Raw genomic sequence first — 12690 nt, 5'->3', positions numbered from 1 at the left:
TATATATATATATATATATATATATATATATATATACATATATATATGTGTGTGTGTGTGTGTGTATGCTTGTGTCTTTGTGTGTGTTTACCCCATAACTTAGAGGTTTGGTAAAAGTGATCAACAGAATAGGTACCAGTCTTAAAGAAAGAAGTACTGGAATTCATTTGGCTGGGGGCACCACCTTAAAGGGTTTTAGTTGAAGAAATCGACCCTAAGACTTATATTTTTAAGCCTATTTTTTAGCATAACAGTAAGTTATGGGGACGTAAACACATCAACAGCAATTATCAAGCAATGGTTGGGGAGCAAACACAGACTAAAAAACACGCACACACAGAAACATATACATAAAGATATACCACAAGCTTCTTTCAGTTTTCATCTACCAAATCCACTCACAAAGCTTTGGTCAGCTCGAGGCTATAGTAGAAGACACTTGCCCAAGGTGCTACACAGTGGGACTGAACCCGGAACCATGTGGTTGGGAAGTAAGCTTCTTACCACACTGCTATGCTTGCACCTATATATAATATATAGGTTCATCCCATAAATAATGTTTTTTTCTATACTTCTTTTATTTTTCAAAATCAAGATAAACAAAGTTCTTTTTTAATCTAAAATATACTCTCCTTCATTTTCTACAATGCTCTTCCATCTATCTGGTGGACTTGCAGAGCCCCTCTTCCAAAATTCACTTGTCCATGATGAAAAATATTCCTTCAGTAATGTTCTGACCTCGTCAATAGGGTTCATATTTTTTCCATCCATATGATTTTGAAGACTGTGGAATAAGTGATAATCAGATGGGGCAATGTCCAGTGAATATGGTGGGTGGGGCATCATTTTCCCATTCAAACTGCTCCAACCATTGGAATGTCATCCCCCACTGCATGTGGCCAAACATCCTGATAGAACACCTTTCATCTTGAAACCAAAGATGGTCGTTTTTCTTCTAGCATGAATTAAGCCACTCAAGCTGCTCGCAGTAGATCTCCTTTATTATCATTTGGTTTGGGTTTACAAGTTTAAAGTGGACTAAACCTTTCGTATCCCACCAAACAGTTAACCGCACCTTATATAGGTGAAGACCTTCTTTAATTTGGGGTGTTGGTGTTTCTTCTTTCCCTACCCACTGTCTTCGGCACTTGACATTTTTATAGAGAATCCATTTCTCGTCACCAATCACTATTCGGTCCAAAAGGGTTCAGTCATGAGTTGTGACAGTAAAGAAGAGCACACATTCACTCTCTGTACTTGATTAAACTCGTAAAGTTTGTGAGGAACTCATTAACCCAATTTGATGACTTTTTCAATGGCATACAGGTGTCACTGAATGGTTGAATGACCAAATCCAAGCTTCTCTGCTAGTTCCTCAACAGTTACGATGGGATTTTGTTCCACCAGGTTTTGCAGGATGTCCTCGTCAAGCTCTACAAATCTTCCAAGATGAAGCTTATCTTCTAGGGATTTCTGGAACACTGTTGACACTGGCTTATGCTTATTGTCCGATCCCCATTTACTGCATTAATATTTCTTGCACTTTCCATTGCATTGTTGCCTTTATTGTACTCGTAAAGCAAAATATGCCAAATATTCTCCTTTGTCACTTCCATTATAGCTTTGAAAAAATAACTGTCAAAATCGAACTGCACTAAGAATAAGTACAAGGTAAAACTACTACTTGCTCTTATAGCAAGGTGATGCAAATAGTTTATCCCATCCTCCCCTGACTTTTAATTCATGCAATTGGAAAACCACATTATATATGGGATGATCCAATATATATCTATATATATACATACACACACAGACACATACATACACACACATACACAGCCTTCCAGAATTCTCTTGAACAGGCAGTAGTTAATTTGGAAATAATATATGTTTATAAGAAAATTAATGGATAGTAAAAGTGACAAACAAAGGAGGAAGAACTTGTGTGTTTATGAAAGAACCCAAACAGTATATCAAAATCAAGCCTTCTGCCCCAACACAAGATCATTTCATGATTCATATCTAAAAATAGAAACATTTAAATGTTCATTTATTTTGTTTAAAAAATTTACTATAGCCTGCAGCATTTTCCTTAAAAGTCTAATAGTGTTCACTAATTTCTAGGCTGTGCAGGCTTTAACGAGAATAATTTTAACCAAGTCAATTTTAGTTGCCATTTTTTTTTTTTTTTTTTTTTTTTTTTTTTGTCTTTTAAGAAATTATAGAAACCAATCACTGCAGTAAGTGAATGGTGTTTGATTATTGATCTCTTATCAATTCTTGCTACTTATTTTCAGTCATCCTGGCTCAGTAAGCAACAACTCTTCAGTTAAGTGCTTATGAAAGGCTTTCACTAATGCCTTTGTGAGCATTCTTTGCACGCAGGGTGCAGCTGTGTGGTAGGAAGCTTGTTTCCCAACCAAATGGTTCCAGGTTCAGTCCCACTGTATGGAAGCCTTGTGTGTGGATATGGTGGACAGAAACAGAAAACACGCCTTCGTATATTTGTATATGTATATATGTATGTGTGTGTCTTTGTGGGTCTCCCATCACCATTTGACAACCGGTGATGGTGTACTTATGTCCCTGTAACATAGCGGTTCAGCAAAAGAAACTAATAGAATTAAGTACTGGGGTCAATAAATAAGTACTAGGAGTCAAATCATTCAACTAAGATCTCTTCAAGTATTTCAAATACCCAAATTATTTCACCATAATGCATTGTGACCACAGTCCACTTGTGCAGCCACCTGATGGTTTGTGACGCATCTGTTTACACAAGTTTGTCCTCTTGCTGGTGATTTGCATCTGTGATGGTCACCTCCCACTGTGTGGTGTCATCTTCAGAACTTTCCCCACCTTCTTTCAACTTCTTCGTTCTTCTGTGCACATAGCTCATGTCGCTTGTGTCATCTCCATAAACATCCTGTAGCCTTCTGTGGATGTTGGACAGCCCCCAGCTGTCATTCAATCGAGAACTCAACGATGACATGTTGGAACCTATAATTTGCATGCAGTGAAGAAGCACTGAAAGAAAAGTACAGTAGAAGAGTTACTTTACCAACACGTGAAAATCGAGCAACTTATGTCAGTTACTACAAAAGGTTATGCCCGCTTATGCAGCCATAGAAACCATGCCAAAACAGACAAATGGAACTTGGGCAGCTCTCGAGCTGGTCAACCCCATTCAAACTTTCCAACCCATGTCAGCATGGATAACAGCCATTAAATGATGATGATGATACATATGTTTGTGTCTCCTTATCTTGAGATAGCATGATGTTTGTAAATGAATGTTGCCATCATACAAGTGGTGTCCTGTATTTTCGCTCTTCTGTGACATGCCTGGTCCTGCGGAAGTATTATCTTGCTTAGCAGCGTATGATGGTTGACAACAGGACGAGCATCCTGCTCAAGGAAATCTGCCTCAGTAAATTCCATGTGATTTGTGCAAAGATGGAAAAGTGGGTGTTGAAACAGTGTGTGTGACAAATATTCACATCTATATGTGTATGCGTGAAATAAGTCTTTTTGACTTATTTCAGTCATTTGACTATGGCCATGCTGTGGCACCACCCTGAAGAATTTTTACTGAACAAGTTGACACCAGTCCTTTTTTTTTGTTTTAGTTTTTTTGAGCCAGCCTGGTACTTATTCTCTTGGTCTCTTTTGCTGAACCATTATGTTACAGGAATGTAAACACATCAACACTGGTTGTCAAGCTGTGGTGGAGGACAAACTCAGACACAAAGACACACACATTTATATATACAACGGGCTTCATTCATTCACAAGCCTTTGGTTGGCCTAAGGCTATTGTAGAAAACACTTGCCCAAGGTTCCACGCTATGGGACTGTACCCAGAACCATGTGGATAGACAGCAAACTTCTTACCACATTCAACCGTGTCTGCATTTACATTGTGTATGTGTGTGTGTGGATAGATGTGTGGGTATATATATATATACATATACATATACATACACACTCATATATATATATATGTATATATATATATGTATATATATATATACATACATACACACTTATATATATATATATATATATATATATATATATATATATATATATACACACACATACATACACACACACACACACACACACACACATACATATACATACATACACACTCATATATATATATATATATATATACACACACACATATGGATCTCATACAAGTCTAATCTTTCTCTAGGTGCTCCACCGAGTGTTGTTTTCCAAAGTAAAACTTTGGCCTTCACCCAATAAGACCATCAAGTATGGATTACGTGATTGAGGTGTTGGCTATTACCCAATTGCTCCAGCAGTGATTCTGTTTTTGCTCTCCGTAATAGTGACAAATCTAGTCAGCTGTGAGCATCTTAAGAGTTTAGAATTGATACTTTCTGCTGGTCAATAGCCACAAAAATAATTGAACTCTGCAGCTCATTTTCTAAACCTCTTAAGACAGTGAACCCTTTGTCATTATTTAACCCTAGTCTGCTTTGAGAAATTCAAGACAAACTTCTGATAAAAGCCATTCCAGACAAGACATTCCTGTCTTAATGTTTATCTAGGACTGTATCACTAAACTTGTCTTTTTTTTTTTTCATCTTTTTAAAGATGAGAGGCGTGATTTGATGAGGGATGTGACTGCTATTTCTAGGCCAAGCAAGCACTTAGATTTCCTTCATTTTCCTTTATAAAAATTATTTCTGCATTATGTTAGGCAGTATCCTTTACATAAATATTGATATCTTATAATTTTTCATTCTGCTTTGCAGCTTACTTGTTGAACCTAAAGGAAGGATTTGTCATTCTTTGATTACCATCTTATTCTAGATCCATGTTTCTCAACCTATTTTCCTGCAGGCCCCACTGTAACTTTCAAGAAAAATGTATGCCCCACCAGTGGTTGAAAAAAAAAAACTACTTTATTTTTAATATTCTATCACAATTATTTAATACAAAAGAGTCTACCGGTTACTCTTTTATTAAGTAAAGGGTAAAGGTTAAAAGCTCCCTTCGGTCATGAATGACCATGGAATTGCACCTAGCAAGTTCCCCTCCAAGGCACAAGTTCAGGCAAGGTTGTTTATAGAAGACCAGCAGTCACCTATGCATGCCAGTCTTTCCTCTCCATGCCACTGATGTTATCCAAGAGAAAGGCAAAGGTTGATACAGCTTGGCACCAGTGACGCCGCAACTAATTTCTACAGCTGAGTGAACTGAAGCTATGAAATAAAGCATCTTGCTCACACAGCCTAGTTCAGGAATTGAATTCACTACCTCGTGACTGTGAGCCTGATGCTGTAACCACTGAGCCATGTGCCTTCACTTTATTAAGTACTGAGTACAAAAAAAAGTACATTATTAACTAAGAACAAAAAGGGAATCACTTTAATGAGAATCTTGTGCCTGGCGTCCACAGCACCATGCCCCCACCAGTGGGGTGTTAATCACTGTTCTAGACTATTGTTGATAGTTTATCTAATTTTATTGACTAATCTTTTCACATTCAGATTACTCTATCCCATGTAATCCTTATTTATCCACAGTTTTTTGAATTAATCATGCTTTAATATTTTGATGATGCAATTATTTATTTTTAGAATGACATTGCCTGGTGGGTATGAAAGGCTGAATCTAGATAGTTTGAATGCAAAACAGGCAGGCTATTTGGGCTGGTTATGATTAATTTGAATGCTAGAGGCGCATGTCTCAGTGGTTAGAATGTTGGACTCATGATCATATGATTGCAGTTTCAATTCCTGGGCTGGGCGATGCATTGTGTTCTTGATCAAAACACTTCATTTCACATTGCTCCAGTTCACTCAGCAAGCAAAACTGAGTAATCCTGTGATGGACCAGCATCCCATCCAGGTGGGGGATCTATATGCCATGGAAAACCAGGTAACAAGCTTTTATGAGTCGAGATGAATTGAGAAGGTAACTTAACTTCTTTTTACAGAGGGTTAAAGAGATAAAGGGATAAATTAGCTCAGGTATGATTCGAACTTCGAAATTGCACATTGCCACTTGTACTACTGGAATAGTATTTTGTTTGGCTGCGAGCCACCTAAACACTATGTTCTTGTATTGGTAGCAGATTTGAAGGAAAAAGCCTAGTCAGGAATGAGTAGATTTAACCATTCCAATTCTTTGCGAGAAGAAAATATCATTGAACTGATGAAACTGGAGAATTAAAATTGTTTGTCAGACAAACAAAATAACAAATAATAATTAAGTAGGTTTAAGGAGCTACTTTGAAGTAAACCACCTGTTTAATCATATTAATTATTAATAAGCTGCTAGCTTTTAGTATTTGGAACATTTTTCTACTCAAGCAAATTTTCATGCAGTGTTTCAATATGAAGGAAATTAATGGACCATCCATAGCTGACTGGTCGAGCTATTTATCTGAAGAATCTTTTAGATCAATAAACTATTAATAAATCTTCCAACAAGATAGTTTATCTTCACCATCAAAGCTTATCCTTAAATAAATTATTGAACTAGTAATGGCCTTCTTTATGAACTAAAATATTAAGAATAAAATTCTTCAAACCTGTTCCAAATCTTTAAAGTTAGTTATGGCTTGAGTTTTGACACAAATTTTCAAGTAGATCAGTCATATTGATTAGTATCAAAGTTTTAGGAAATTCTGCTATACAGATTCATAAAGTAAAAACTTTTGCCACAGGAGGGCAACATAGAAAGGTATTTATAATCATTAAGAGTGTGATTAGGCCTGGCTTAATAAGCTCTGCCTTTCCTGTAACTTAAGACCTACTTTGTGTAAATATTTTCCATATTTCATTTTGCAATCATAATAATATACCAAGTTTATTAAAGGTACATGGCTTAGCGGTTAAGGTATTCAACCCGCAATTTTAGGGTCACAAGTTCAATTCCTGGCAGCACATTGTGTCCTTGAGTAAGGCACATTATTTCACATTGCTCCAGTATACTCAGCTGACAAAAATGATTAGTACCCATATTTCAAGGGGCCGGCCTTGTCACATTGTGTCATGCTGAATCTCCTTGAGAAGTATGTGAAGGGGTACGTGTGTCTGTGGAGAGCTCAGCCACTTGCATGTTAATCTCATAAGCAAGTTGTTCTGTTGATCGGATCAACTGGAACCCTCATTGTTGTAAGTGACTGAGTGCCAGATTTTTTATTAAAGGTTTATAAGTCAATACTATGTCTTACTTTTGTGTTAGCAGTGTGATATAATCACTTAATTTTATCTCTATTAATTTTCTATAGAATGTAGAGCCAGTCCTGAATGTTACAATGTACATGAATACATTTATGCAATCACATTGTTTACAAATACATATTTATATGCAAAACTTCATAACTTTTAGTACTGACTCTAAATTATATAGAAAACCTGTAGTGATAAACTATAAAGTAAATTTCTCTCATATTAAAAGAACTTTGCTTCATCTTAGGATATGGCCAGTTTAAATGCTGAAGAGTTACACTATAAAAGCATGAAATATTTGTTAATAGGAAGAAAACCTCTAAAGATAGCATCTCCATTGTGTGTTTTGTTTTTGATTGGGTTAAATAAAGCTTTGGCTATAAATGCAACATATTCTGTATTTCTTAGAAACCTCTTGGAGATTCTTGTCTAGAATTATTTAAATTATCACAAACTCTTCATCACAGTAAAAAAACAGTCTTTTGCTGGCATTTAGTACTAAATTCATGAACATTTACATATATAACCTATATTGCCGGTAGTCGTTGGTCATTTGCTGGCTGTGGCAACCTAAGGCATGTGCTGTCTCTCAACATTAATAATCAACAAAATTTACATATGCCATTTAAATGAGTATATTTTTCACATTATTCTTCACCTCAGAGTGTCTACTAAGCTATTGAAGTTTAAAGTGCATCATGGTTCTACTCGTTAGTTCTCGAGTTCCTTTGTGTTCGAACAACCAACAGACAGCAAGCAGTGATTCACAGCAAACCTTTTCTGCCAGTAATATTTTTAAATTGTTGTTGTAAAGTTGGCAGTAGTTTTGTGTAAATTCTAAGTAAATTTTGTTTATTAATGAAATTAAACTCAACAGTGATTCATTATCAGTGTCGGTGCTGTGAGCCCAGCTACAGGCATATCTTGATATTGATTCCTCTGTTCTCGTCTGTCAGCTAATTATAAGCGATAAGACTTTCTTACCCTTTTGTATTTCATTCTTTCTTTTAAGTCACCCCCATCTGAATAATCTCAAATGGAATTTGGCTAAAGGGTAGATTTAAGATTTAATTTTTCTGAATGAATTTGTTGCTTCATTTTATTTTCATGTTATCTTAAGCTATTAGTCCCTGGGTATTTCATTTGATGACTAAATCTTACTTAGAATCTTGTTCTTTTAGAAAAATGTGATTTGTATCTTTGAGTTTTAGTATTTTGATAAGAGGATGAAATGCTGAGCTGATGTACACAAACTTAAGCTTATTAAACTTGTCCTTTTCTTTTAACTGGATACATCTTTTAAACAAGAGATTAGCAGTCATTTTCTGGATTTTTTTTTTTTTCTTTTAAAAGTTTTGCTACATTTTACCAACAATTTCAAAAGTTTTTATTTATCTACAACACTTCATCAATGATAATTAGGTTCCATATTTCAGTGAATTTTACCATTCCTCATTGTTCATCCAAATCAGTATTCTCTCTTATTGACTCTCTTACAGAAATTTCAACTACTTTATTATTATTATTCTGGCAGACTCGGTAGCATGCCGAGCTAAATGCTTAACAGTATTTCGCTTGTCACTACGTTCTGAGTTCAAATTCTGCAGATTTCAACTTTGCCTTTCATCCTTTCAGGGTCAATAAATTGAATACCAGTGTAACACTGGGATTGATGTAATCGACACAGGCCTTTCCCCAAAATGGCTGCCCTTGTGGCAAACACTTCTGTATTTTTTAGAATTGTACTTTTCCATGCCTTTTTTTTTTTAACCATGACATAAAGAATTTGTTTACCAGTTTTCAGTTGACAGAATCATAAACATTTCAAATTTCTCTAAAAACTCTTTTGTGGCCATATTTCCAACAAAAATATACACTGCTTGTGTATGTGTGTCAATTAATTTTCAAAATCAAGAATTTGGAGGGATTTAATAAAATAACTTGCTCGTTATTAAACTGTTGTTAATGAAAAAAACTTAATGAAAAAAAATTTTTTTCCTTAGATATAAATATGAAGGGAAATTTTAATTTAAATAGAAATTTTTATAAAAATTAGAGGTTTTGTAACATAATCAGATGCAGTGTCAGGAGAGTTGGTATCAAAAGGTTAAAAATGTTACTCTAGGTCATTTCTCAGAGCTTTTAAACATTTTCTAAAAGATATTGACTTTATTATTGAAATTTATGTATTGTCCCCATTGATAAATTTTCCAACTGATGTATTATAAAATTGACATTTTGCTTTCTGTTTAGATATAGAATTCTTGAAAAAAAACTTCATTAGTTCATATATTAAATTATATATATCTTTTATCTTTTACTTGTTTCAGTCATTAGACTGTGGCCATGCTGGGGTTCTGCCTCAAACTATTTTTCAGTTGAATGAAGCAGCCCCAGTATTTTTTCTCTTTTAAGCTTTGTACTTATTCTATCAATATCTTTTGCTGAATCACAGTTACAGGGACATAAACACACCAACACTGGTTGCCAAGCGGTGGTGGGGGACAAAGACACACACATCGCGGTATCAACCAGACTATCAGATGTTATACATCACTGGTCACCATGCACTTCACATTGTTTTAGCTTTTGAATGATACCATCCCTGCTGACTAGGAGAGCAAGCTGTATATATAGGACAGGCTTCTTTCAGTTTCTGTCTACCAAATCCACTCACAAGGTTTTGGTCAGCCTGAGGCTAAGTTACAGGGACATAAACACACCAACATGGGTTGTTAAGCAGTGGTGTTGGGCAATCAAACATAAATCACATGCGCTTATATATATATATAATATTAGGGAATATATCATTCCAAATGTGCAGGAATATTCGATTTAGTAATACCAAATTAAATTTCACAATATATGATATATGTATATAAATATAATTTAGAGAAGAACCACCATTATACAATTCAGATAATGAAAGACCCCAGTGTCACCATCCAGAAAAAAATACACTATAAAAATACTAATCTAAGAATTCAATAAAGCATAAAACGTAAATACCAATAAGTTGACTACGCGCATTTTGTGGTTATAGTAAAACAGATAAAATCAATTCAATTCAAAAATAAATCGATCCACATTTAATTCTATTTAAAAATATAGTCACTCATCAGGTCTAGAATAAAAATAAAATATATGCATGCATGCAAGGTGGTTGGTGTTAGGAAGGGCATCCAGACATAAAAACCATGCCAAAACAGACACAGAAGTCTGGTGTAGTTTTCTGCCTGGCCAGCTCCTGTCAGACTGTCCAACCCATGCTAGCATGGAAAGCAGACATTAAACACTGGTGATGTATGTATGAATGACAGGCTTCTTTCAGTTTTTATCTACCAAATCCACTCACAAGGCTTTTGTTGGCCCAAAGCTATTGTTAGTAGAAGACACTTGCTCAAGGTGTCACACAGTGGGACTGAACCTGGAACCATGTGGTTGGGAAGCACACACCCACACCATCTCACCCACGTTCAGTTATCATTATGTTGTTACTGGTATATTGAAATAAAAACAACCCTGAAAATCTCCCTGGACAATACAGCAGCACGATAAATATATCATTTACCAACCAGTGTTTACATTATAACTCTGCTACTATTGAATCTGTCAAATGTACAGACCAGAGAGACACATTCATTATCAGGGACAAAAATAGCCCTAACAATAACAACAACGACAAAAGCAACAGTTCTTTTCCAACTGATATGTGATGGATATTTGACTTCGGTGTTACAGTTGTTGACTATTAACGTCTAAAGTGTCTGCCTACCTTACTCAGAATTAATCATCTTATAGAAAACAATATTCCATAATTAGATAAGGAAAGAAATAGCTTGAAATATCTTTACTTTTCAGCTATGGTTTCTAAACTAGTCATTTTTCACAAAGAAAAGTCATGCTTTAACAAGAAGTACAAACATTATTTGGTCTTGTTTCACATATTTTATTCATGATACAGTTTAGATTCATCATCATTTAAAAAAAAAGTTGTTTAAGGTCCCATTTTCCCTGTTAGCTCAAGTTGGACAATTTGATAGGAAGCAATTAACCAGTGGACTGTGCTGAACTCCAGTGTCTGTTTTGGCCTGATTTCTACAGCTGGATGCTCTTCCTAACACCAACCACTTTACAGATTGCAAGGGGTACTTTTCACGTGGTACCAGCTCTGGTGAGGTCACCAAGCACTCCCAAAACAAGACTTCTCAACTGTGTGGAGTATAGGTTTGAAGGAGGTGAACATATGATAGAGGATTAGGAACAGGTGTCTTGCAGAACAAGAAGAAAGAATCAAAACTTTGTTCTTTTAAGCTCACTTTCTTTTTAATTTTTGTTTTAAATATATAGGCTTGGTTGTGTGTAAGAAGTTTGCTTTCCAACCACATGATTTCAGGTTTAGTCCCCCTGTGTGGCACCTTCAGCAAGTGTCTTCTCTTCTACTATAGCCTTAGGTCAGCCAAATCTTAGTGCATGGATTTTCTAAACAGAAACTGATAGAAGCGGTGAGCTGGCAGAAACGTTAACACGCCAGGCGAAATGCTTAGCGGTATCTTGTCTGCCGCTACATTCTGAGTTCAAATTCCGCTGAGGTCGACTTTGCCTTTCATCCTTTCGGAGTCGATAAAATAAGTACCAGTTATGCATTGGGGTCGATATAATCGACTTAATCCATTTGTCTGTCCTTGTTTGTCCCCTCTGTGTGTAGCCCCTTGTGGACAGTAAAGAAACAAGAAATTGATAGAAGCCCATCAGATAGTATATGTGTATTTTTGTATCTGTCTTCGTGTCTGTGTTTGTCCCCCCACTAATTAACAACAGGTGTTGGTGTGATTACATCCCTGTAACTTAGCGGTTCAGCAAGAGACTGATAGAATAAGTATCTAGCTTTAAAAAAGAAAGTTCACACTGGGATCGATTCATTCGACTAAAATTCTTGAAGGCAGTGCCCCATCATGGCTGCAGTTTGATGACTGAAACGAGTAAAATATAAACGATATCTAATTTTCATCTATTATTTTACTGCCTAGTATCAACCTGCTTCAAAACCCTCTGAGATAAAACATATCCATTACAGTTGTCCCCTACCTGTGAACAAAGATCATTCTGTCATTTCCTTATACAGGTTCGTTCTGAGCTCTCTAATATTTTCACAGTGAATGTACTTTTTGTGTGTGTATACGTGTGTGAGTGATTTTTCTTTGAGCTTTATTAAAGTTCTTCTTGGGAGTTCAAGCTGGTCACTAACAAAGCGACGACGTTTTGAGTTAAGAGAGTTCCCAGTGTTTGTAAATAAATTTACAATTGATGTTTTGGTTGAACTGTCAATGCATATACACCCAATTATGTGCTTCTATTCACGTAAGAATCTCAGATGGAGAATTTTTAGAATGTACATATATACAATATTCAGCACATCACTCCTTAGCTTAATTTATATATACATATATATATATATATATATATATATATA

The 12690-nt window shown here is 35.5% G+C and overlaps 1 protein-coding gene across 6 annotated transcripts in view; it reads left to right on the top strand.

Moving 5' to 3' along the window:
* LOC106869465 (uncharacterized) overlaps positions 1-12690 on the top strand; it is a 75501-nt gene that overhangs the window by 60578 nt on the left and 2233 nt on the right. The window contains exon 3 of one of the 6 annotated variants that reach the window (XM_014915216.2): positions 12248-12342. The exons of the other annotated variants lie outside the window; for them this stretch is intronic. The gene's annotated coding sequence lies outside the window, so the exon portion shown is untranslated. The remainder of the gene's footprint in view (positions 1-12247; positions 12343-12690) is intronic. 6 annotated transcript variants of the gene reach the window in all.

Source organism: Octopus bimaculoides, chromosome 10, assembly GCF_001194135.2.
Source record: "Octopus bimaculoides isolate UCB-OBI-ISO-001 chromosome 10, ASM119413v2, whole genome shotgun sequence".
In the NCBI taxonomy this organism is placed as follows: Eukaryota; Metazoa; Mollusca; class Cephalopoda; order Octopoda; family Octopodidae; genus Octopus; species Octopus bimaculoides.
The sequence above is the reverse complement of the archived record's forward strand: the minus strand, read 5'-3'. Positions and strand labels throughout refer to the sequence as shown.